The sequence below is a fragment of the Balaenoptera physalus genome (genome assembly GCF_965194825.1).
Source record: "Balaenoptera physalus genome assembly, chromosome: 9".
Classification (NCBI taxonomy): domain Eukaryota; kingdom Metazoa; phylum Chordata; class Mammalia; order Artiodactyla; family Balaenopteridae; genus Balaenoptera; species Balaenoptera physalus.
This window is the reverse complement of record NC_138888.1, coordinates 7018069-7043192: the sequence shown is the minus strand read 5'-3', so window position 1 is coordinate 7043192 and position 25124 is coordinate 7018069. Positions and strand designations below refer to the sequence as shown.

The 25124-nt window shown below is 39.5% G+C and overlaps 1 protein-coding gene, 1 long non-coding RNA gene and 1 pseudogene across 15 annotated transcripts in view; 1 reads left to right on the top strand and 2 right to left on the bottom strand.

Moving 5' to 3' along the window:
* Positions 1-25124, bottom strand: part of PRKN (parkin RBR E3 ubiquitin protein ligase) — a 1297158-nt gene that overhangs the window by 125860 nt on the left and 1146174 nt on the right. The window lies entirely within an intron of this gene.
* The window catches only part of LOC309667324, a 448292-nt gene that overhangs the window by 9018 nt on the left and 414150 nt on the right, over positions 1-25124 (top strand). The gene's annotated exons all lie outside the window — the stretch shown is intronic.
* LOC309667360 (long-chain-fatty-acid--CoA ligase 1 pseudogene) lies at positions 6972-11198 on the bottom strand (annotated as a pseudogene). Its single transcript has one exon. The product of its transcript is annotated as a long-chain-fatty-acid--CoA ligase 1 pseudogene (transcript).

Genomic DNA, 25124 nt, shown 5'->3' with positions numbered 1-25124 from the left:
AAAGAATAACTGAGAGAGAAGAACGGATAAGTGAGCTAGAAGATAAAATGGTGGAAATAACTGCCAGGGAGCAGAATAAAGAAAAAAGAATGAAAAGAATTGAGGACAGTCTCAGAGACCTCTGGGATAACATTAAACGCACCAACAGTTGAATTATAGGGGTCCCAGAAGAAGAAGAGAAAAAGAAAGGATCTGAGAAAATATTTGAAGAGATTATAGTTGAAAACTTCTCTAACATGGGAAAGGAAATAGTCAATCAAATCCAGGAAGCACAGAGAATACCATACAGGATAAACGCAAAGAGAAACATGCTGAGACACATATTAGTCAAACTATCAAAAATTAAATACAAAGAAAAAATACTGAAAGCAGCAAGGGAAAAGCAACAAATAACATACAAGGGAATCCCCATAAGGTTAACAGTTGATTTTTCGAGGATTAACCAAGATGGCGGAGTAGAAGGACGTGCTCTCACTCCCTCTTGCGAGAGCACCAGAATCAAAACTGGCTGCTGGACAATCATTGACAGGAAGAACCTGGACTTCACCAAGGAGGATACCCCACGTCCAAGGACAGAGGAGAAGCCACAGTGAGACGGTAGGAGGGGCGCAATCAGAGTAAAATCAAATCCCATAACTGCTGGGTGGGTGACTCACAGACTGGCGAACACTTATACCACAGAAGTCCACCCACTGGATTGAAGGTTCTGAGCCCCACGTCAGGCTTCCCAACCTGGGGGTCCGGGTACGGGAGGAGGAATTCCTAGAGAATCAGACTTTGAAGCCTAGTGGGAATTGATTGCAGGACTTTGACAGGACTGGGGGAAACAGAGACCCCACTCTTGGAGGGCACACACAAAGTAATGTGTGCATCGGGACCCAGGGGAAGGAGCAGTGACCCTGGGGGAGACTGAACCAGACCTATCTGCTGGTGTTGGGGGGTCTCCTGCAGAGGCGAGTGGTGGCTCTGTTTCACCGTGGGGATAAGGCAGCCGAGGTTCTGGGAAGTTCTCCTTGCCGTGAGCCCACCCAGAGTCTGCCATTAACCCCACCAAAGAGCACGGGTAGGCTCCAGTGTTGGGTTGCCTCAGGCAAAACAACCAACAGGGAGGGAACCCAGCCCCACCCATCAACAGTCAAGTGGATTAAGGTTTTACTGAGCTCTGACCGCCACAGCAACAGGGAGGGAACCCAGCCCCACCCATCAACAGTCAAGTGGATTAAGGTTTTACTGAGCTCTGACCGCCACAGCAACAGTCAGCTCTACCCACCACCAGAGCCTACCATCAAGCCTCTTAGATAGCCTCAACCACCAGACAGCAGACAGCAGAAGCAAGAAAAACTACAATCCTGCAGCCTGTGGACCAAAAACCACAGTTACAGAAAGACAGAGAAGATGAAAAGGCAGAGGGCTATGTACCAGATGAAGGAACAAGAAAAAACCCCAGAAAAACAACTAAATGAAGTGGAGATAGGCAACCTTCCAGAGAAAGAATTCAGAATAATGATAGTGAAGATGATCCAGGACCTCGGAATAAGAATGGAGGCAAAGATTGAGAAGATGCAAGAAATGATTAACAAAGACCTAGAAGAATTAAAGAACAAACAAACAGAGATGACCAATACAATAACTGAAATGAAAACTACACTAGAAGGAATCAATAGCAGAATAACTGAGGCAGAAGAACGGATAAGTGACCTGGAAGACAGAATGGTGGAATTCACTGCTGCGGAACAGACTAAAGAAAAAAGAATGAAAAGAAATGAAGACAGCCTAAGAGACCTCTGGGACAACATTAAACGCACCAACATTCACATTATAGGGGTCCCAGAAGGAGAAGAGAGAGAGAAAGGACCAGAGAAAATATTTGAAGAGATTATAGTCGAAAACTTCCCTAACATGGGAAAGGAAATAGCCACCCAAGTCCAGGAAGCGCAGAGAGTCCCATACAGAATAAACCCAAGGAGAAACACGCCGAGACACATAGTAATCAAAGTGGCAAAAATTAAAGACAAAGAAAAATTATTGAAAGCAGCAAGGGAAAAACGACAAATAACATACAAGGGAACCCCCATAAGGTTAACAGCTGATTTCTCAGCAGAAACTCTACAAGCCAGAAGGGAGTGGCATGATATACTTAAAGTGATGAAAGGGAAGAACCTACAACCAAGATTACTCTACCCGGCAAGGATCTCATTTAGATTTGATGGAGAAATCAAAAGCTTTACAGACAAGCAAAAGCTAAGAGAATTCAGCACCACCAAACCAGCTCTACAACAAATGCTAAAGGAACTTCTCTAAGGGGGAAACACAAGAGAAGAAAAGGACCTACAAAAACAAACCCAAAACAATTAAGAAAATGGTCATAGGAACATACATATCGATAATTACCTTAAATGTGAATGGATTAAACGCCCCAACCAAAAGACATAGACTGGCTGAATGGATACAAAAACAGGACCCATATATATGCTGTCTACAAGAGACCTACTTTAGACCTAGGGACACATACAGACTGAAAGTGAGGGGATGGAAAAAGATATTCCATGCAAATGGAAATCAAAAGAAAGCTGGAGTAGCTATACTCATATCAGATAAAATAGACTTTAAAATAAAGAATGTTACAAGAGACAAGGAAGGACACTACATAATGATCCAGGGATCAATCCAAGAAGAAGATATAACAATTATAAATATATATGCACCCAACATAGGAGCACCTCAATACATAAGGCAACTGCTAACAGCTATAAAAGAGGAAATCGACAGTAACACAATAATAGTGGGGGACTTTAACACTTCACTTACACCAATGGACAGATCATCCAAAATGAAAATAAATAAGGAAACAGAAGCTTTAAATGACACAAAAGACCAGATAGATTTAATTGATATATATAGGACATTCCATCCAAAAACAGCAGATTACACATTCTTCTCAAGTGCGCACGGAACATTCTCCAGGATAGATCACATCTTGGGTCACAAATCAAGCCTCAGTAAATTTAAGAAAATTGAAATCATACCAAACAGTTGATTTTTCAGTGGAAACTCTGCAAGCCAGAAGGGAATGGCAGGACATATTTAAACTGATGAAAGGGAAAAACCTACAACCAAGATTATTCTATCCAGCAAGGATCTCATTCAGATTCGAAGGAGAAATTAAAACTTTTACAGGGCTTCCCTGGTGGCGCAGTGGTTGGGAGTCTGCCTGCCGATGCGGGGGACACGGGTTCGAGCCCTGGTCTGGGAGGATCCCACGTGCCGCAGAGCAGCTGGGCCCGTAAGCCACAGTTACTGAGCCTGCGCGTCTGGAGCCTGTGCTCTGCAACGGGTGAGGCTGCGGTGGTGAGAGGCCCGCGCACCATGATGAAGAGTGGCCCCCGCTTGCCACAGTTAGAGAAAGCCCTCGCACAGAAACGAGGACCCAACACAGCCATAAATAAATAAATAAAATTAAAAAAAAAAAAGAAAAAAAAAAAACTTTTACAAATAAGCAAAAGTTAAGAGAATTCAGCACCACCAAACCAGCTTTACAACAAATGCTAAAGGAAATTCTCTAGGCAGGAAAGACAAGAGAAGGAAAAGACCTATAATAACAAACACAAAACAATTAAGAAAATGGTAACAGGAACATACATATCGATAATGACCTTAAATGTAAATGGATTAAATGCTCCAACCAAAAGACATAGACTGGCTGAATGGATAAAAAAACAAGACCCGTACATATGCTGCCTACAAGAGACCCACTTCAGACCTAGGGACACATACAGACTGAACGTGAGGGGATGGAAAAAGATATTCCATGCAAATGGAAATCAAAAGAAAACTGGAGTAGCAATTCTCATATCAGACAAAACAGACTTTAAAATAAAGACTATTACAAGAGACAAAGAAGGACACTACATAATAATCAAGGGATCAATCCAAGAAGAAGATATAACAATTGTAAATATTTATGCACCCAACATAGGAGCACCTTAATACATAAGGCAAATGCTAACAGCCATAAAAGGGGAAATCAACAGTACACAATCATAATGGGAGACTTTAACACCCCATTTTCACCAATGGACATATCATCCAAAATGAAAATAAATAAGGAAACACAAGCTTTAAATGACATATTAAACATGATGGACTTAATTGATATTTATAGGACATTCCATCCAAAAACAACAGAACACACTTTCTTCTCAAGTGCTCATGGAACATTCTCCAGGATAGACCATATCTTGGGTCACAAATCAAGCCATGGTAATTTTAAGAAAATTGAAATTGTATCAAGTATCTTTTCCAACCACAACACTATGAGACTAGATATCAATTGTAGGACAAAAACTGTAAAAAATACAAACACATGGAGGCTAAACAATACACTACTAATAACGAAGAGATCACTGAAGAAATCAAAGAGGAAATCAAAAAAATACCTAGAAACAAATGACAATGAAAACACGACGACCCAAAACCCATGGGATGCAGGAAAAGCAGTTCTAAGGGAAGCTTATAGCAATACAACCCTACCTCAAGAAACAAGAAACATCTCAAATAAACAACCTAACCTTACACCTAAAGCAATTAGAGAAAGAACAAAAAAAACCCCCAAAGTTAGCAGAAGGAAAGAAATCATAAAGATCAGATCAGAAATAAATGAAAAAGGAAAGAAAGAAACAATAGCAACGATCAATAAAACTAAAAGCTCGTTCTCTGAGAAGATAAACAAAATTGATAAACCATTAGCCAGACTCAACAAGAAAAAAAGGGAGAAGACTCATATCAACAGAATTAGAAATGAAAAAGAAGTAACAACTGACACTGCAGAAATACAAAGGATCATGAGAGATTACTACAAGCAGCTATATGCCAATAAATTGGACAACCTGGAAGAAATGAACAAATTCTTAGAAAAGCACGACCTTCTGAGACTGAACCAGGAAGAAACAGAAAATATAAACAGACCAATCACAAGCACTGAAATTGAAACTGTGGTTACAAATCTTCCAACAAACAAAAGCCCAGGACCAGATGGCTTCACAGGCAAATTCTATCAAACATTTAGAGAAGAGCTAACACCTATCCTTCTCAAACTCTTCCAAAATATAGCAGAGGGAGGAACACTCCCAAACTCATTCTATGAGGCCACCATCACCCTGATACCAAAACCAGACAAAGATGTTACAAAAAAAGAAAACTACAGGTCAATATCTCTGATGAACACAGATGCAAAAATCCTCAACAAAATACTAGCAAACAGAATCCAACAGCACATTAAAAGGATCATACATCATGATCAAGTGGGGTTTTTCCCAGGAATGCAAGGATTCTTCAATATATGCAAATCAATCAATGTGATATACCATATTAACAAATTGAAGGATAAAAACCATATGATAATCTCAATAGATGCAGAAAAAGCTTTTGACAAAATTCAATACCCATTTATGATAAAAACTCTCCAGAAAGTAGGCATAGAGGGAACCTACCTCAACATAATAAAGGCCGTATATGACAAACCCACAGCCAACATCATTCTCAGTGGTGGAAAACTGAAACCATTTCCTCTAAGATCAAGGTTGCCCACTCCCACCACTATTATTCAGCATAGTTTTGGAAGTTTTAGCCACAGCAATCAGAGAAGAAAAAGAAATAAAAGGAATCCAAATCAGAAAAGAAGAAGTAAAACTGTCACTGTTTGCAGATGACATGATACTATACACAGAGAATCCTAAAGATGCTACCAGAAAACTACTAGAGCTAATCAATGAATTTGGTAGAGTAGTAGGATACAAAATTAGCGCACAGAAATCTCTTGCATTCCTATACACTAATGATGAAAAATCTGAAAGAGAAATTACGAAAACCCTCCCATTTACCATTGCAACAAAAAGAATAAAATACTTAGAAATAAACCTACCTAAGTAGACAAAAGACCTGTACTCAGAAAACTATAAGACACTGATGAAAGAAATTAAAGATGATACAAACAGATGGAGAAATATACCATGTTCTTGGATTAGAAGAACCAACATTGTGAAAATGACTATACTACCCAGAGCAATCTACAGAATCAATGCAATCCCTCGCAAACTACCAGTGGCATTTTTCACAGAACTAGAACAAAAAATTTCACAATTTGTATGGAAACACAAAAGACCCCGAGTAGCCAAAGCAATCTTGAGAAAGAAAAATGGAGCTGGAGGAATCAGGCTCCCTGACTTCAGACTATACTACAAAGCTACAGTAATCAAGACAGTATGGTACTGGCACAGAAACAGATATATAGATTAATGGCATAGGCTAGAAAGCCCAGAGATAAACCTACACACATATGGTCACCTTATCTTTGATAAAGGAGGCAACAGTATACAATGGAAAAAATACAGCCTCTTCAATAAGTGGTGCTGGGAAAACTGGACAGCTACATGTAAAAGAATGAGATTAGAACAATTCCTTACACCATACACACAAATTAACTCAAAATGGATTAAAGACCTAAATGTAAGGCCAGACACTATCAAACTCTTAGAGGAAAACATAGGCAGAACACTCTATGACATAAATCACAGCAAGATCCTTTTTGACCCACCTCCTAGAGAAATGGAAATAAAAACAGAAATAAACAAATGGGACCTAATGAAACTTAAAAGCTTTTGCACAGCAAAGGAAACCATAAAAAAGATGAAAAGACAACCCTCAGAATGGAAGAAAATATTTGCAAACGAAGCAACTGACCAAGGATTAATCTCCAAAATTTACAAGCAGCTCATGCAGCTCAATATCAAAAAACAAACAGCTCAATCCAAAAATGGGCAGAAGACCTAAATAGACATTTCTCCAAAGAAGATATACAGATTGCCAACAAACACATGAAAGGATGCTCAACATCATTAATCATTAAAGAAATGCAAATCAAATCTAGAATGAGGTATCTCCTCAAACCGGTCAGAATGGCCATCATCAAAATATACAAACAGCAAATGCTGGAGAGGGTGTGGAGAAAAGGGAACCCTCTTGCACTGTTGGTGGGAATGTAAATTTATACAGCCAAAGTGGAGAACAGTATGGACGTTCCTTAAAAGCCTAAAAATAGAACTACCATACGACCCAGCAATCCCACTACTGGGCGTATACCCTGAGAAAACCATAATTCAAAGAGTCATGTATCACTATGTTCATTGCAGCACTATTTACAATAGCCAGGACATGGAAGCAACCTAAGTGTCCATCAACAGATGAATGGATAAAGAAGATGTGGTACATATATACAACAGAATATTACTCAGCCATAAAAAGAAATGAAATTGAGTTATTTGTAGTGAGATGGATGGACCTAGAGTCTGTCATACAGAGTGAAGTAAGTCAGAAAGTGAAACACATATGTATGCTAACACATATATATGGAATCTAAAAAAAAAAAAAGGTTCTGATGAACCTAGGAGCAGGACAGGAGTAAAGTCACAGACGTGGAGAGTGGTCTTGGGGACATGGGGGGGGGGAAGGGTGGGCTTGGACGAGGTGGGCGAGTAGCATTTACATATATACACTACCAAAAGTAAAATAGTTAGCTAGTGGGAAGAAGCTGCATGGCACAGGGAGATGAGCTCGGTGCTTTGCGATCACCTGTAGGGTTGGGATGGAGAGGGTGGGAGGGAGACGCAGGAGGGAGGGGATATGGGGATATATGTATACATATAGCTGATTCACTTTGTTATACAGCAGAAACTAGCACAACACTGTAAAGCAATTATACTCCAATAAAGATGTTAAAAAAACCCCAAAACCATCACAGACAGAGCGACAGGTTCAGTGAAGGTAAAGTGTACAGTTATTCAGGTGTCACAGTTGAACATGGTTGATCCAGGTAATTGTTTCCTTGTTGAAATGCTTGTCTTCACTGCAGAGTCTAAGACAGATTTTTAAATAACCCCTGGGAAGGGATGGAGGGAGGGAATCGGGTCTGGAGAAGAGGGTCAGAGAATATACTGCTCTGTGGGTGCCAGAATCCCCCCGCAGTGGTGAGCGGCCATGCATCCTTACTTGCGTTGTTCTGAGCTAGGTCCGTCCTCTGCTTCACGGAGAACATTCTACTCCGACAGGAGTGACAGGGGTTAATCAGAAGGGTGGTGTGAGATGGGGAAGGGAAGGTGGCAGGGATTAAAAAAAAGAAAAACCTCTGGTCCACTTGCGACCTCCTGCAGCTGGGGCAGTTCTTGTTTATAAGGGATGGGTCCCTCCAGTGCACGGTACTCTTCGGAGCAGCAGACACCTGCAGAATTTGCAGCAAGTAGCAGACATCTCAGAAATAGCAAAGTCCTAACCACTTGGTTAGCAAAACAGAGAGACAAGTTTTCACCCTCCTTTTAAACTGAGGAAGTGGTAAATAACTTAGGACATTTGTAGTTTCCCCTTTACAATTTTTTTAAGGCTCATTTTGGAAATTGTGTATCACCGTGAACATGGTCTGCAATGCGAGGTGACCATAAGGCAGTGTTCCATTCCCTCTAAGCTTCCTATGACGAGAATCTGAATGCACGAGGCAGACAAAGATGCTCCTTCCCTACTTGCCGTTGTCAAAACTACCCACTGGGGCCACGGGCGGAAGAAGACCGCGGAGCCATGCGGCCTCTTCCCAGCTTCCTTCCTCGCATTAGATTTTGATGGTGGAACAAAGTTCAAGGATCTGTGACCTGAAATAATTCCAAAGCTCTGGCCTTTTAGCCTTCATTGTTGGGGTCAGAAGGCCGTTGTTGACAGAGAATAATTCAGAGTGGAGACAGGTCAAAGGACCTATTCAAATGGTTTTAGGCCAGAATCCTTCCCAAGTCTCACCATGTCTTCTAGAATAGCTTTTTTGACATCCTTGTTTCTGCACAGTTCTTCAAAGGAGCCTTCAAAGCCTCTCTTCCGGGCCCAGGGACCTAGCGTCTCAACGTCTGGTACCATAATTACTATGAGAAATGCCTGCAAGTTCTCTCCGTGGGCGAACACCTGAGCGACAGGTTCACTTCACTGGTAGATGTTTTCGATCTTCTCCAGAGCTATGTACTCTCCTTGCGCCAGTTTAAAGATGTGCTTTTTCCTGTCGATGATCTTCAAGGTGCCATTTGATAACCACTTTCCAATGTCCCCTGTGTGCAACCAGCCATCTTTATCCAGAGCTTCTGCTGTGTTTGCTGGGTCCTTTAAGTAGTCTTGAAATACATTAGCCCCTTGCACACACACCTTGCCCTCGCCCTTGGCAGCCATGTAAGTCATTTCTTCCACATCGACAAGCTTTACAATGTTGCAAGGCATTGGGGCACCAACATGGCCTGTGGTCCAGTCCCTAGGCACAGTCAGGCAGCACCCGGCAGTGCACTCAGTCTGTCCGTAGCCTTCGTAGAACTGGCAGCCCAGCGAGGCTCTCAGGAAGGTCAGCACGGTGGCGGACACGGGCGCCGCTCCTGTGATCATCAGCCTCACTTTTCCTCCCAGGCTCGACTCTATTTTATGGATGGTCAACTTATCCCACAGGCTGTTGTTTCTAAGGATGCCACTGTGAAGCTTGGCTTCTTTCCTCTTGGAGGCAAAGTCCAACAGCCATCGCTTCAGCATGGTGTTTGCCTGAGCAAAAAGTCAGTCAAACATCCGGTTCAGCAGTCTGGGGACCACAGGGAAGACGGTGGGTTGAAATGCCTTGAGATCATCCATAAGCAACCTGATATCTCCTTGGCAAAATCCTATTTTAGCTCCGTGCCACAGCACCTCACACTCTACAACTTTTTCAAACACGTGGGCAAGAGGCAAGAAAGAGATCGAAGTATCATCTGAGGAAGTAAGGAACGTACTCTGTCATTTTCACAAACGCTGAACAATCGCTGACTGCATTTCGATGGGTGATCAGTGCTCCTTTGGGGTTGCCTGTAGTTCCACTTGTGAAGCAAATTATTGCAACATCTTCAGGTGCTGGAGGCTTCTTGGGCTTCCGTCTGTGGGCTCTTCCCCGGTCCTCCATGGCCTTCATGCTGATGATCTCCACCCCGCACTTCTTGCCTTGTTCCGACCCATCAGTGCCGTAGGAGTCCATGAGAACAGTAGTTTTAAGGCATGCTGTTAATTTATTTTCTACAGCTTCTAAAAAGAGGCTGGCCTTCTCTGGCTTGCCCACAAAAACCAGAGAGAGTTCAGCTTTGTTGATGATGAAGGTGATTGCTTCAGTTCCGAGGGTATCGTAGAGGGGAATGATCACCATTGAATAAGTAAAGCATCCCTGTTCAATGATCACCCACTCAGGTCTGTTCTGAGAAAAGAGGCCGATGAACTGATCTGCGGCTACCTTGAAGCCCTTGTGGCGCAGCGCCGAGCCCACACACTCTGACATTTCTGCAACCTGTTTGTATGAAAGCCATTCATAGGGTTGGTCTGGTTTCTGAGAGACTAAACAAGGGCCGTTATTTGACACCTGCATGCCCCTCTGGAAACCTTCATATAACATTCTGATGTCATCAGAGAAATACACCAAGGGCTTGCCACTGTCCAGGAGCACGGATCTCCGGGCACCGTCACTGCCTGCCACCTCCACTGACTGCATGGCCAGGTCACACGGTGGCTTCAGGGCCTGCGGCTGCATGGCGTACCAGAAGGTGGTGAGCGCCACGAACGCACCGAAGCCCATGAGTGTGTCGTTTGGAAGGGTGCACACGTACTGCCGGAAGTCAACCACCTCTGGCATCCGAAAGGACTGGAACAGCTCGTGGTCTTGCATCGTCCTGGGTTGGTGGCGCCCTACGCCGGTATCTTAGAAGGACGTCACAAGGATTGCCATCCTATGGCCTCAGTCTTCTAATTAAATGAAAGTTCCGGACTCCACGGTTGGGGATTCCATTTTGTGACTCGTGGAGAAGTAGGAATCCAGTCTCAAACCTCTTTTCTACTTTCTTTCTTCCAAACGCCTCTCTAGCAGGAGATGGCTTATCTTCTAACAGGAATGCTGGGGAACCAGAGGAGCTTCGGCAGAACATTTCAAAGGCACCTTGGACTAGACCTTTGCCAGGTGGCTGTCTCTTTTCCTCAGTTTGGATGAAGGGAGATGAATGAGGGGAAAAAACTCAATGGATGACTGTTTCTTGGATGTATTACCTGGTTTCAGGACTTAATGAAGCTCAGGTTCTTGATGTCTCATTGCAGAAAGAATTCAGTGAGAGATAAAGTGATAAGAAGTGGATTTATTTAGAGAGAAACACATTCCACAGACAGAGTGTGGGCCATCTCAGAAGGCGAGAGTGGCCTTGGGAGAAACACACCCCACAGACAGAGTGTGGGCCATCTCAGAAGGTGAGAAAGGCCTAAGCAGTAAGATTTAATTTTAACTTTCCTATACTTAAATGTATTGAAGTGTCATTTTAATGCATCGGTAAAGAAGCACAAATGCCAAATCACAAACTTAATTTTATTATTTTGATAACTGGATTTCTTTTGAATTTTATGTGTTTAATCCTATGCCTTTAGAAAATATTGTTCAAAGATAACGTCTAAAGTTTTTATCAAACTGCCAAAGGGGTCCATGGAACAAAATAACTAAGAACTTCGTTACTAGGAGTTTGATATTTTATATTAAAAAATAAGATTCTAAAGAAAAGTCGCTGCTTCTGACACATCTTTGGAAATGCATAATTTAAAGAATTTAGCTGTATTTAGTAATTTTCCCCTCTAAGGTCTTCTTTGTGAGGTCACAATTTACAACTAGCATTGGGATATGTTTTCAAAGAGACCCCAGCTCAAATATAGAACCCAAACACTTAAAATGCTTTATCCTGAGAAAATCCAAATATTTATGTTTCCAACTCACGTTAAAATTTTTCTAAAAGCATAAGATGTTATTGAGGGTTCCCCACTGTTGATGACTGTGGTTAGAAAGGCCATTGAAAATGGCTGCCGGCGAAAGGACAGCTGTAGGGATGTCAAGGCTGCTGGGGGGCAGAACATCCCACCGATGGCTTCCCTGGCACTTGTAATTTAGTCACTCAGCGATCAATTTCTAACATCGGAGATGTGCTGGAATTAGTGTGAAATTTCCACTCCCTTTGGCTCTAACTGGGACATTCCATAATTACAATGAAATGAGACCATGCTTCACCGTCTCACTCCCTCTGTGAAGAAGTTATCTGGCATGAAAAGGAAAGGAATGGAAATCAAGAGCCAGCCTATAGGAATTGCTAACAGAATAACTGGTGAGTGAGCCGAGGTGAAATGGCTTTGATGCAAACCAACACATGCGGTTCTAATTAGGCAGTAAGACCGGCAAGGAAGTGAGCATTATGTCTGTTAATTGACTTGGATGATGTTGGGTGGTGAGGTATCCTGAGGAAAAGCCAAAGGCCTTTAACTCACCAGTGCGGTTAATTATTAGAGAACATTGTTCTTGCGGAATTTCCTACCAAGCATTTCAAAAAGACATTATTTTGCTTTTAAACATGTTAAAAACATTAAGTGACACTTCTTGCAGGCTAATAGAAGCTTGTATTGGTGATGAAGAAATGGTTGGAGATTTTATTTAGTCCAAGGTTAACGAATAAAGGTTATGAAGATGGTCTTCCTTTCATTTGTCTGCAGCAGAGTAGAACAAATTTACCTTATCTGACTTTATTTGGGGAATGATCATAGAAAATGTGAAAGGATAAATTGCTTTTATATAGAATTCTTTAAAAAATATCATTTTTATTTTTCTGTATGACAAATGAGAAAATATGAGTCATTAGAATGCATAAGCGTTCTAATATGAGTCATTAGAATGCATAAGCATCACTAATCTGAGAACTTTCCTGATAATGGCTCAAGGTCTCTGAAGGATGTTTATGCACCTCCTTTGCTCTCTAGTGCAATCTGGGAGGGAAGGGCATGCACTGCCATCCTTCTGCCTGGATCAGATGTAGAGGTAGAAGATGGTGACGAGCCTCTAAAGCAAGAAAGAATGATATGAAAAGCAGCCTTAGACTGACAGATCTGTGTAAGGCATAAAGGAGTAATTGATCGTACTTGAGCTGTATCACAGCAAACTGAATTAATTAACAAAGATAAATTACAATGTGTTCTATCTTAGCTCTTCTGAAGACAAAGAAATGACAGTACTGATGGATAGATTAAGGACATGTTTTCGAAGGTGTGGGACATGGTTAATTTACTCACAAGTAGGATGGCCATATGATTTGTTGTTTAACAGTACAATTCTGCGAATGAAAGGGAGCATAATAGCAGAGACTCCAGAATAGGCATAAACACCAGCCTGTTTTGGGCAAAAGAAGATGTGTGCCTGTCACCACTTCTTACCCTATAATTCCAGAATTACATGTTGCTTATTCATATACATTATGCCTCTCCTTATAGTACCATGTTCACTGGAATGTGAAATTAACATATGGAAGTTGTATAATTTTATTATTATTGTTTATTAATAAAATAACACAAATAGATAGGCTATAATATAAAATAAGTAATATTAATAATTACTATTGATCATTATTATACGAATAATTAACTTACAAAATACTTTTGAAAGGAGTATTTCAGTTACTCCCAAAATAGCTGGTAAGTGGCCTCTCCAAAAAATTCTGAATGATTTATCAGATAAGCAAGTAAATAAGCTTTATGTAGATATACTAATGCAATGTGATATAGTCATTAAATATAATAAAAATTTAGAATAATCTTTAATAAGCAGCAATACAATTTTACCTCTGTTAATGTATTCTAAGAAAGTAAGCAGGTAAATACAAAGAGCTTTATGCATGAGAATATTTCTCATGACATTGCTTGTAACAGCAAACACTGTAAAGCTGGGGGGGTGACAGCATCATGGCGCAGTGAGCTACTCTCTGTGTCTCCCCTTTAATCTGCAACCAGTAGAACATCCACAGCTCAACAAAGGTGCCTCTACCCAGCACACCAGGGTGCCAGACGATTGCACATTTCTGTGCATCTAAAGGAGGATGGACTGGAACACAGAGAAGAGGTGGTACAGGCGCAATAGCAGAGGCAGTGCCCGCAATTCTGTTCCTCCAGCTGCGGCAGCTGAGCCCACGGCCCCAGAAAACCTAGCCAACAGAGGAGGTAGTGCACACAACGCCAGCCCCCTGGCCACAGCAGTGCCCATGGCCACAGGTAACCAGGCAGCAGCAGCAGTAGGGCCTGGGACCCTGGTCCCTCCAGCCATACAATTCTGGCTCCCTGCTCACCCCACCTGTAGCAGTGGAGCCCACAAATCTTACAACCGTGGACATGGCAGAGGTGCCTGTGTGCTCCTGGCTGGCTCACTCCCAATGCAACTCAGGGGATGCTGCCCATGGTGGAAGAGCCCACCATCCCAGTGCTCCAGGCAGCAGCACCATTGACACCGACAGCTGCAAGGCACCAATGACCCTGGAGGCGCAAGAAGCAATAATGAGGGTAAAGGGTGACACCTCTGACAGAGGCAGTGAAGGGTAGAAAATGCTGACTTTCAAATATATCCAAAGGCAACGCAGGTAAGAGAAACTAAAAACTTGTGCTATGTCGCCACCTACTGGACGACAAAAGAAAGGCCTCTAATTTCTGACCTGTTGAATAGTTAGAATGGAGTAGAAAGGTGTCCCCTACTTCACATGTGCTGGCTTATCAAGCACCATGAAGAACTATAGTAACACTGTACAACAAAGAGAAAATGACAATTCTTTAGAAACCAAACTTAAAACCACAGAATATTTCAATCTAACTGATAGAGAATTTAAAATATCTGTCACGAAAAAACTCAACAAGCTACAAGAAAACTCAGAAAGGCAGTAAAATGAGCTCAGAAATAAAATTAATGAACAGAAGGAATACCTCACCAAAGAGACTGAAACTCTAAAAAGGACTAAACAGAAATTCTGGAGTTGTACAAGGCAATAAACATGATGAAGAATACATTAGAAAGCATCAGAAACAGATCAGACAAGATGGAAGAGAGAATTAGTGAGCTTGAAGATAGATAGATAGAAATGATATGAGTAGAAGAGGGAAGAAATAAGATATAAAAAGACAAGAAAATTCTATGAGAGTTATCTGACTCTTTTGGGAAGGGGAAGATTAAGGTAACAGGTATTCCAGAAGGAGAAGAGAGTGAAAAGAGAGCAGAGAGTTTATTTAAAGAAATAATAGCTGAGAACTTCCTAAATCTGGGGAAGGAACTGGATATACAAGTTCATGAAGCTAAGAAAACACCTAATTACCTCAATACAAAAGACCTCCCAAACACAGTATATTAAAACTATCAAAAGTCAGTGAGAAAGAAAGAATTTTAAAGGCAGCCAGGACAAAAAGAAGGTTAACCTACAAAGGAACCCCCAGTAGGCTATCAGTAGATTTCTCAGCAGAAACGCTATAGGCCAGGAGAGAATGGAATGACATTCTCAAAACACTGAAAGATTACAAACTGTCAGCCAAGAATACTCTACCCAGCAGAGTTATCATTCTGATATGAAGGAGAAATAAAGACTTTCCCAGACAAACAAAGCTGAGGGAGTTCATCAACACTATACCTGTCTTACAAGAAATGTTGAAAGGAGCTCTTCTAGCAGAAACAAAAAGGCAAAATATGCAAAACTTTGAGTAAGGTGATAAATAGACATGCAGAATCAGAAAATCACAACTCTTTATCAGAATGGGTTTTTTAAAAACACTTTATTATAACATAAAGGCTGGGGAAAAAAAGCAGAAAAAAGTAACTATAGCTACTTCAGTTTGGTAACAAACTCACAATATAAAAAAGGACAATTTGAGATAACTAAAACACAAAAGGGGAAGATGAAAAGAGCAGAACCCACATAGATAAATGAAGATAAGACGCTATTAGCAGAAAAGGACTGTTTTATCTATGAGAAGTTTTATACAAAACTCATGGTTACCATAAACCTAAATCTAGAACAGAGACACAAAACATAAAAAAAGAGGAAATGGAGGAAGACATTTTAGAAAACCACCAACCCAAAATGGCAGACATAAAAACAAGGAAAGAGAAGCAATGGAGCTATAGTGCAACCAGAAAACAAATGATAAAACTGCAGTACTAAGTCCTCATCTATCAATAATCACCTCAATGATTGGATTGAATTTACCAGTCAAAAGACACAGAATGGCTGGTTGCATTAAAAAACAAGACCCAAGTATATACTTCCTCCAGCAGACACACCTCAGCTCTAAAGACAAACATAGACTCAAAGTGAAGAGATGGAAGATGATACTCCAAGCAAATGGCAGCCAAAAGAAAGCTGGTGTAGCCATACTCATATCAGACAAAGTAGACTTCAAGCCACAAAAGATAACAAGAGACAAAGATGGACAGGATATAATGATAAAGGGGCCAATTCATCAAGAAGACATAACAAATATTAATATATATGCACCTAACATAGGAGCACCCAAATATATAAAACAATTATTAACAGACACAAAGAGAGAAATTGACAGCAACACAAAAATAGTAGGGGACTTTAACACCCCACTACATTAGCGGATGGATCAGCCAAATAGAAAGTCAACAAGGGAAGAGTAGCTTTAAATAAAACTTTAGATCAGATGGAGTTGATAGATTTGTACAGAACATTCTATCCAAATGCAGCAGAATACACATTTTTCTCAAATGCACGTGAAACCTTCTCAAAGTTAGACCATATGTTGGGATACAAAACAAGTCTCAATAAATTTAAGAAGACTGAAATCATATCAGTCATCTTTTCTGATCACAATGGTATGAAGCTAGAAATCAACTACAAGCAGAAATCTGGAAAAAATCACAAATATGTGTCAACCAAACAACAGTCTTCTGAACAACTATTGGGTCAATGAAGAAATCAAAGGAGAAATAAACATTACCTGAAGACAAATGAAAAGTTAACATATCAAAATCTATGGGATGCAGGAAAAGCAGTACTAAGAGGGGAGTTTATAGCAATACAGGCCTACCTCAAGAAACAAAAAAATCTCAAATAAACAATTTACCCTTACACCTAAAGGAACTAGAAAAAGAAAAACAAAGGAAGCCCAAAGTCAGTAAAGAAGTAGAAAGGACATTAGAGTGGAAATAGATGAAAAAGACAATAGAAAAGATCAATAAAATCATAGCTGGTTCTTTGAAAAGATAATCAAAATTGACAAACTTTTAGCTAGACACATTCACTAAGAAAAAAGAGAGAAGACTCTGATAAATAAAATCAGAAATGAAAGAAGAGAGATAACAATGGATACCACAGAAATACAAAGGATTATAAGAAAGTATTACGAATGGCAATATGCCAATGAATTGGACAACCTAGAAGAAATAGACAAATTCTTAGAACCATACAACCTTCCAAGACTAAGTTATCAAAGAACAGAAAATCTGAATAGACTGATTACTGGAAAGAGATTGAAACTATAATCCAAAACTTCCCCCCAAAACAAAAGTTTAGGACCAGATGGTTTTACAAGCAAATTCTACCAAACTTTCAAAGAAGATTTAATAACTATCCTTCTCAAACTCTTCCAAAAAATTGAAGAGGAGTGAACACTTTCTAACTCACAAGGCCAACACCACCCTGATACCAAAACCAGATAAAGACAACACACAAAAAATAAATTACAGGCCAATATTTCCTATGAACATAGATAAAAAAATCTTCAACAAAATATTAGCAACAACACATTAAAAGTATTATATGCCATGATCAAGTGGAACTTATTCCAGGGATGCAAGAATGGTTCAACATCTGCAAATCAATGTGATACATCACATTAATAAAATGAGAGATAAAAACACTATGATCATCTCAACAGATGCAGAAAAGACATTTGACAGGACTCAACACACATTTATGAATAAAACTCTCAATAAAGTGGGTTTAGATGGTACGTACCTTAACATAATAAAGGTCATATATGACAAACCCAGAGCTAACATCATACTCAGTGGTGAAAAGCTGAAAGCTATTCCTCTAAAACCAGGAACAAGACAAGGATGCACACTCTTGCTACTCTTATTCAGCATAGTGTTGGAAGTCCTAGCCAGAGCAGTTAGGCAAGAAAAAGAAATACAAGACATCCAAATTGGAAAGGGAGAAGTAAAACTGTCACTATTTGTGGATGACATGATTTTATATATAGAAAACCCTACACATTCCACCAAAAAAAACTATTAGAAATAATAAACGAGTTCAGTCATGTTGCATGGCACAAAATCAACATACAAAAATCTGTTGCATTTCTATATGCTAACAGTGAGCTTGTAGAAGGAGAAATTAAGGAAACAATCCCATTTACAATAGCAACAGAAAGAATTAAAAACCTAGGAATAAATTTGACCAAGGAGATGAAAGACCTGTATACTGAAAACTATAAGACACTGTTGAAAGAAACTGAAGAAGACAAATAAATGGAAAGATATTCTGTGCTCAGGGATTAGAATTAACATAGTTAAAATGTCCATATTGCCTAAAGCAATGTACAGATTCAATGCAATCCTTACCAAAATCCCAAGGACATTTTTCATAGAAATAGAACAAAAAATTCTAAAATTTATATGGAACCACAAAAGACCCCAAATAGCCAAAACAATTCTGAGAAAAAACAACAAAGCTGGAGGTATCACACTCCCTGATTTTAAACTATATTACAAAACATAGTAATTAAAACAGCACGGTATTGGCAGAAAAACAGATATATAGATCAATGGAACAGAATTGAGATATAAACCCACATGTATAAGGACAAGAATTTACAACAAAGGAGCAAAGAACATACAGTGGAGAAAGGATAGTCTCTTCAATAAATGGTGTTTGGAAAACTGGACAGATACATGCAAAAAAAAAAAAAAAAAGACCATTATCTCACACCATACACAAAAATCAACTCAAAATGGATTAAAGACTTGAATGTAAGACCTGAAACCATAAAACTGCTAGAAGAAAACATAGGGAGTATGCTCTTTGACGTTAGTCTTAGCAATATCTTCTAGATATGTCTCCTCAGGCAAGGGAAATAAAAGCAAAATTAAACAAATGGGACTACATCAAACTGAAAAGTTTTTGCACAGCAAAGGAAACCTTCAACAAAACAAAAAGACAACCTACTGAATTGGAGAAGATATTTGCAAATCATACATCTCATAAGGGGCTAATATCCAAAATATATATAGAACTCATACAACTCAACAACAAAAAAACCAAACAACTGGATTAAAACATGGACAGAAGAGCTGAATAGACATTTTTCCAAAGAAGACATGAAGATGGCCAACAGGCACATGAAAAGATGTTTAACATCACCAGTTATTAGGGAAATGTAAATTAAAACCACAATAAGATATCACCTCATGCCTGTTAGAATGGCTGTTATTGAAAAGGAAAAAAATAACAAGGTTTGTCAAGGATGTGGAGAAAAGGGAATCCTTCTACATTGTGGGAATGTAAATTGGTGCAGCCACATGGAAAACAGTATGGAACTTCCTCAAAAAATTAAGAGTAGAACTACCATATGACCCAGCTATCCCATTTCTGGGTATTTATCCAAAAGAATACAAAAACACTAATTCAAAAAGATATATGCATGCCTATGTTCATTGCAGCATTATTTATCAGTACCATAGCCAAGGTATGAAAACAATCTAAGTGCCCATCAGTGGATGAATGGATAAAGAAAATGTGGCATACATACATATATATGTACATGCGTATATATATGTATATATATGCATGCACACACACATACACACTCACACCCAGTGGAATACATATATACATTACCAAATGTAAAATAGAGAGCTAGTGGGAAGCAGCAGCTTAGCACAGGGAGATCAGCTCGGTGCTTTGCGATGACCTAGCGGGGTGGGATAGGGAGGGTGGGAGAGATGCTCAAGAGGGAGGGGATGTGGGGACATGTGTATGCATATGGCTGATTCACTGTGTTGTACAGCAGAAACTAACACAGTATCGTGAAGCAATTATACTCCAATAAAGATGTATTTAAAAAATAATAATAAAAAAAGAAAAAAAATTGAAACCTCATCTATAGGTAGTTCATTCAACAAATTATGATTCATTTGTAAAATGGAAACAATTTACACACAGAATGCAACAATTTGGGTAAAAAAGAAACAGTATGTGTATTTGCTTATATCTGCACAGAGTATTTCTGGAATGGTAATAGCTGCTAAGTGGTTACCTCTAGGACTTGTAGCTGGGGACTGGAGAACAGGGGTAATAAATCCTTCCAGATACATGTGATTGCAGATCAAATGATTATCACGTGATACAATTAAAAAATAATATTATTATAATTATATTTATTACACACATGCCCATGGTACAGCATTTCTTTAAACAATATATACAAATTAATATGTATAATAATACTAATACTTAAGAATTTTCAAGGGTGGGTATGTATCCTAAAATGCCTCGAAAGACAAAATCTAACAGCGACTAGTGGGATTACTACGGATTTTACTACTTTGTATGTTAACTTGATATTTTTCATGTTGTTGGGATGTGTTATAATGATACATTTATATTTTACAATCAGAAAACAAATAGCAACAGCATTTCAATTTTGAGAAAGTGGAATGAAGGAACCAGCAATGCTGGCTGAACTGTCTCCATTTGGCAAGGAAGGGTTTAATCCTGATACTGCAGCAGTAACTTTCTCAGCATATGCTCCATCCCCGGGGGAGATAACAGTCAAGGAAATCTTGAAGTTGTTGGAAAAGAAGGGAATTAAGGACTTCTTTTAAAAGAGAAATTATATTACGTTCAGATAATCTGGTTTGGTTTCGTTTTAGGAGAAATTGGAAATCTTGAAATTTACTCCTGTAAAGGGGGGGCTGCAAACGGCAGGTGCCCATGGGCACTTGGTATTTTATGACGTTGGTGGCGTGCTCACGAACAACTCCAGCTCTCAGCTTTCCGGGTACAGGAAGGAATGCACTTCCCATTCCCTTGTCGTTAGACAAGGCCATATGATTTGCTCTGGACAAAGAAGGGTGAACGGAAGTGACAGATGCACAATTCTCTTTGTTTGCTTCCCTTGGTGTACAGATTACGAAAGTTCAGGTCAAAATAAGTGTCCTTCAGCCTGGATCCCTGAGTGACTAGGAGGCACAGAGCATCCTTCCAGCGTGTGCTGGACATGTAGGATGAGCAGGAAATAAACTTTGGTTGTGTAAAGGCACTGAGAGTCTGGAGGATTTATTATTACTGAAGCAGAGCCTAGCTCATCTTGACTATGTAATTTGTGTAGTCCAGTGCAAAATGAAAATATACAGCCCCTTGTTAAAAAATTATTTAGCATTTCAAGATGATGACAACAGAGCATTAAACCACATGGGGGCCCTCTGAGTGCAGGGCCCTGTGTGACTACACAGGTCACATGTCCAGGAAGGGCCTGATTTTCCGATTTACCATCACAATCTTGGAAAATGGGTCTTAACTCCCTTATTTCACATATGAAGAAACGGAGAGCTCAAACAGCTTGCTGACTACTACAGAGCTGGTAAATGTCAGAAATGGAATTGGATTATATTGGTATTACTAACGTTGCAATAATGGGTTCTTTGTGGGTTGATGGAGCTGGGCTTCAGGACATAAGGAGCCAAGTAGACCACCACAGGAAGCAGACAAGACTCAGGAACTATCCAATCCTTTGTAGAAAACCACCTACCCAGACCCTCAGTAGAAGGTAAGAAAAGAGTTAAAGTCTAACTCATTACATACTAAGTGAACGGGTTTTTTCGCCAGAAAGTATAATTAGTAATTTCAATCCTTTGTCTGAATACCTGCCTCAGCACAGGCTGAAGAGTATCAACAAAGCAAAGCAGGCACAGCTTTTCATTTTGTTGCTATAACTAATTAGCATTAGAGAAACCATTTTCATAAGTAATGCCCTGACAGCAACCTGGTAACTGAAAACAAAAGCTGATGGTGCAGCTTTCTCCATAGTAACCAGACGTGGGAAAGAGCAATCCAAGACCACTAAGTGGGAGTCCTGGGGGAAGGAACAGAGGCCATTCGCTCTGAGCAGCCGTGTGAAGAAGCAGGTCACCACTGCCCTTCGACGTTACAATCAGAAAGATTATCAAAATACTTAAGTCAAGGTGGTGTTTTGAATTAAATACATTCATACCAGATACATTCATACACTGAAAAATGCTGTATGTATTCCTAAAAGCTATTCAAATGTATAAAAGCTATCATTAGAAAAAGCTCATCCAGTTAAAATCATGCGGCTTTTCTTGGAGAATTCCTATCACTACTCTCATGTAATATTTCCTTCTACTTCACCCCTTGTAAGGAAGAAGTTGCAGGATACAGAGGTGTCAGGAAAGGTAGAGAGAAGAAAATTTGGCTCAAAAAGAGTGTAGGTAGTTAATTTGGTAATAAAGAAAGGCAGTTGTCATTTAACTATGGGTTTCAAGATCTGAAATCTTATTCTTTTCAATCTTATATTATTTTTCTTCATTGGTTAGGACCTAAAACACATCTGTGAAGTAGCCAAATCTTGTGTCATTTTCTTCTCTTTTCATAAAAACTCAGTTTGGCTCATTGTTGAAAGAAAAAAAAAGAAAGAAAGAAAGGAAGAAAGGAGGGAAGAAAGGAAGGAAGGAAGAAAGAAAAAAGAAAGAAAGAAAGCAAGCAAGCAAGAAAGAAAGAAGGACAGGGGAGGAATGGAGGGAGGGAGGGAGAGAAAGAAGAGAAAATAAAAAGAAAAGAGAATCCAGTTTGCTCCAGTTGCTTTAGAAAGTTAGTGTGACACTGCTAAACAAATATGTTCATTTTAGAAGAAAGTACAACAATGTCATGATTTACCAAGGATGATTCAGCAGTCACTTAAAATGAAAAAGGTAGGTGATTTTCAAAGAAATACTTTATCCCAGTTAAGATTGTTAATGAACACATTCATTTCTGAAAACTGTACGTTCAAAGAGATGATAACGTAAGACAAAAACAAGAAGAATTTAACTCACGTTACTCATTTGATTTTACATCAAATGATAAATTAAAAATTTTATGGCTCAAATAGTCATTTCAGGAAGTGTGTGAATAACATTTACTAACTGCTTCTTAATACTTACTGGTCATTTAAAGAATATTTGTCAGTAGCTAGTATATTAGGTTATGATAGGATCAAAATAACCTTCTCCCTCAAGGAGCTTATAGAGAAATTTGACCTTGCTTCCACTATTAAATCAAGAAAACAACTGTTACCAATGTGAACGTGAGTAGCTACATGAATAATACGGATGAGTGTTTTGAGAGGAAGGTAGCCATCATAGATTAGCTCGTTAGCTTGAGAATTGGCTTTTAAATACCCACTTTTACCACATAATTTTGAATATTTTAGAAAAAATTGGGATAAAGTACAACTGCATATTGGATGGGCAGGGAAGCATGAAGAATGCTTTCTATGGTGCTATTAATTCCCTGTAAGTTAGTCTGACATTCAGAGTGTTTGACTTAGTTTGAGTACTTGGCTCTCCTTGACCATGAGGCCAGTACACGGCTAATGACTCCGATGCTAGCAGTGTTTCTGGCTCTTCTTCTTTTTTTTTTTTTCACAAAGGTTAATTGAATTTTTGTAAGGGTTTCATAGAGGACTTCCATAACTTTTTGGTATTAAAACAAAGGCCATCTTATAGTAGAATTATAATATGACATCTGTAAGTACTTTACATATTTTAGCTTAGATTTTCAGTAACTGTGTGATGTACTTAACATTTTATAGTTTTTGAGAATTTCCATAGACTTCTCAGCATCTTCACTGAATTTAATCATGAAGTCTGGCATTTCAGAACCATTCCTTCTCCTTCAGCTTCTTTAAAAGTTTGAATATGGTTTTGTGAGCAAATACTAGAGACAAAGTTCATGGGACTTCTCAGCAGTTTCTACGTGTTCGGCAGATAAATATTTCTGACTTGCGACAACTATTTGATTCCCCCTTAATAGTTGTACATTGTTAACCCAGAGATGCTGAGAGTTACACGAAGTAAAGGTAACTATTTTCATAGCTTCATATTAATTGATTGAATTGGCTTTGTTTTAAGATCAACTCCAAAGCCCTTGTTAATCCTGACACAAATGTTTTGTGATAAAGATTGAGGGTGGTTGAAAGATTTGTCATGCTAAGTGCTCATTAGCCCCAGGATGCTTGCCTCAGCATCCTGTCAGGCTTCTTCCAGAAGGTTAGGGAAGGGGTAAGAGCCAATAGCATATGGACTTGCATTAATTTTCAGCATATAAACCCACGGAACATCCAGGGAATCCACTAAACTTAACAAGCTGCAATTCTATCCTTACTTCAAACATCACACCCTGAAGGTGCCATCCATATTAATGTTTTTTCCCCTCCCTTAGCACATTAGTCGTTCAAATAGGCTCTTATTCAATGTGACCTCTTTTACCTACCCCCTAGGGCATGGGAGTGGCATATTAAGGTCACAGCAGGATTTTAGTATGAAGAAAACTTTTCTGGTTTTAGCAAGTGGCCCTTTTCTGAATGCCTGTAATTGGCTTTCAAACCACAGTCCTGTTGCAATGCTGAGAAACGCCATAAACCTCCAGGTGGGTCAGCAAATCTGCAGGAAGCCTTTGCCATTGTTATTATTTGCATCGTATTATCATTACTAATAATAACTAAGATGCACCGAGCACATTATGTGTCAGGCAGCGTCTGGAATGCTCAGTAGTCATCCACCAATCTGATTTTCACAACAACCCTGACCCTATGAGATAGGTCATGGGATTTGCTCCTTTTAAAAATGAAATGACTGAGGCTTGGGAAGCTTCAGCAGATTTCCCCAAACGAGCTGCCTGTACAGACAGATTCAGATCTAAACGCGGGGGAGCTAGTTCTTTGGGGAATCTGTTAACTGCCCTTTCATAACTGCTGCTCATTATGATTAAGACTTTGATTAAATGTAGAAGTCTGGAATTCATATAATATTACGGACATATTTAACATGAATTTAATGTACCAGAGCAGCATGGATTGTGCATTCAAATCGTTCAACACCATAATATGTGCTTCTAATCTATCAAAGAGTTTTCAAGAACCTGCTTTGTGCTAGGATGACCTGATTTTCCCCTCAAGGAGCTTGCGGTTTA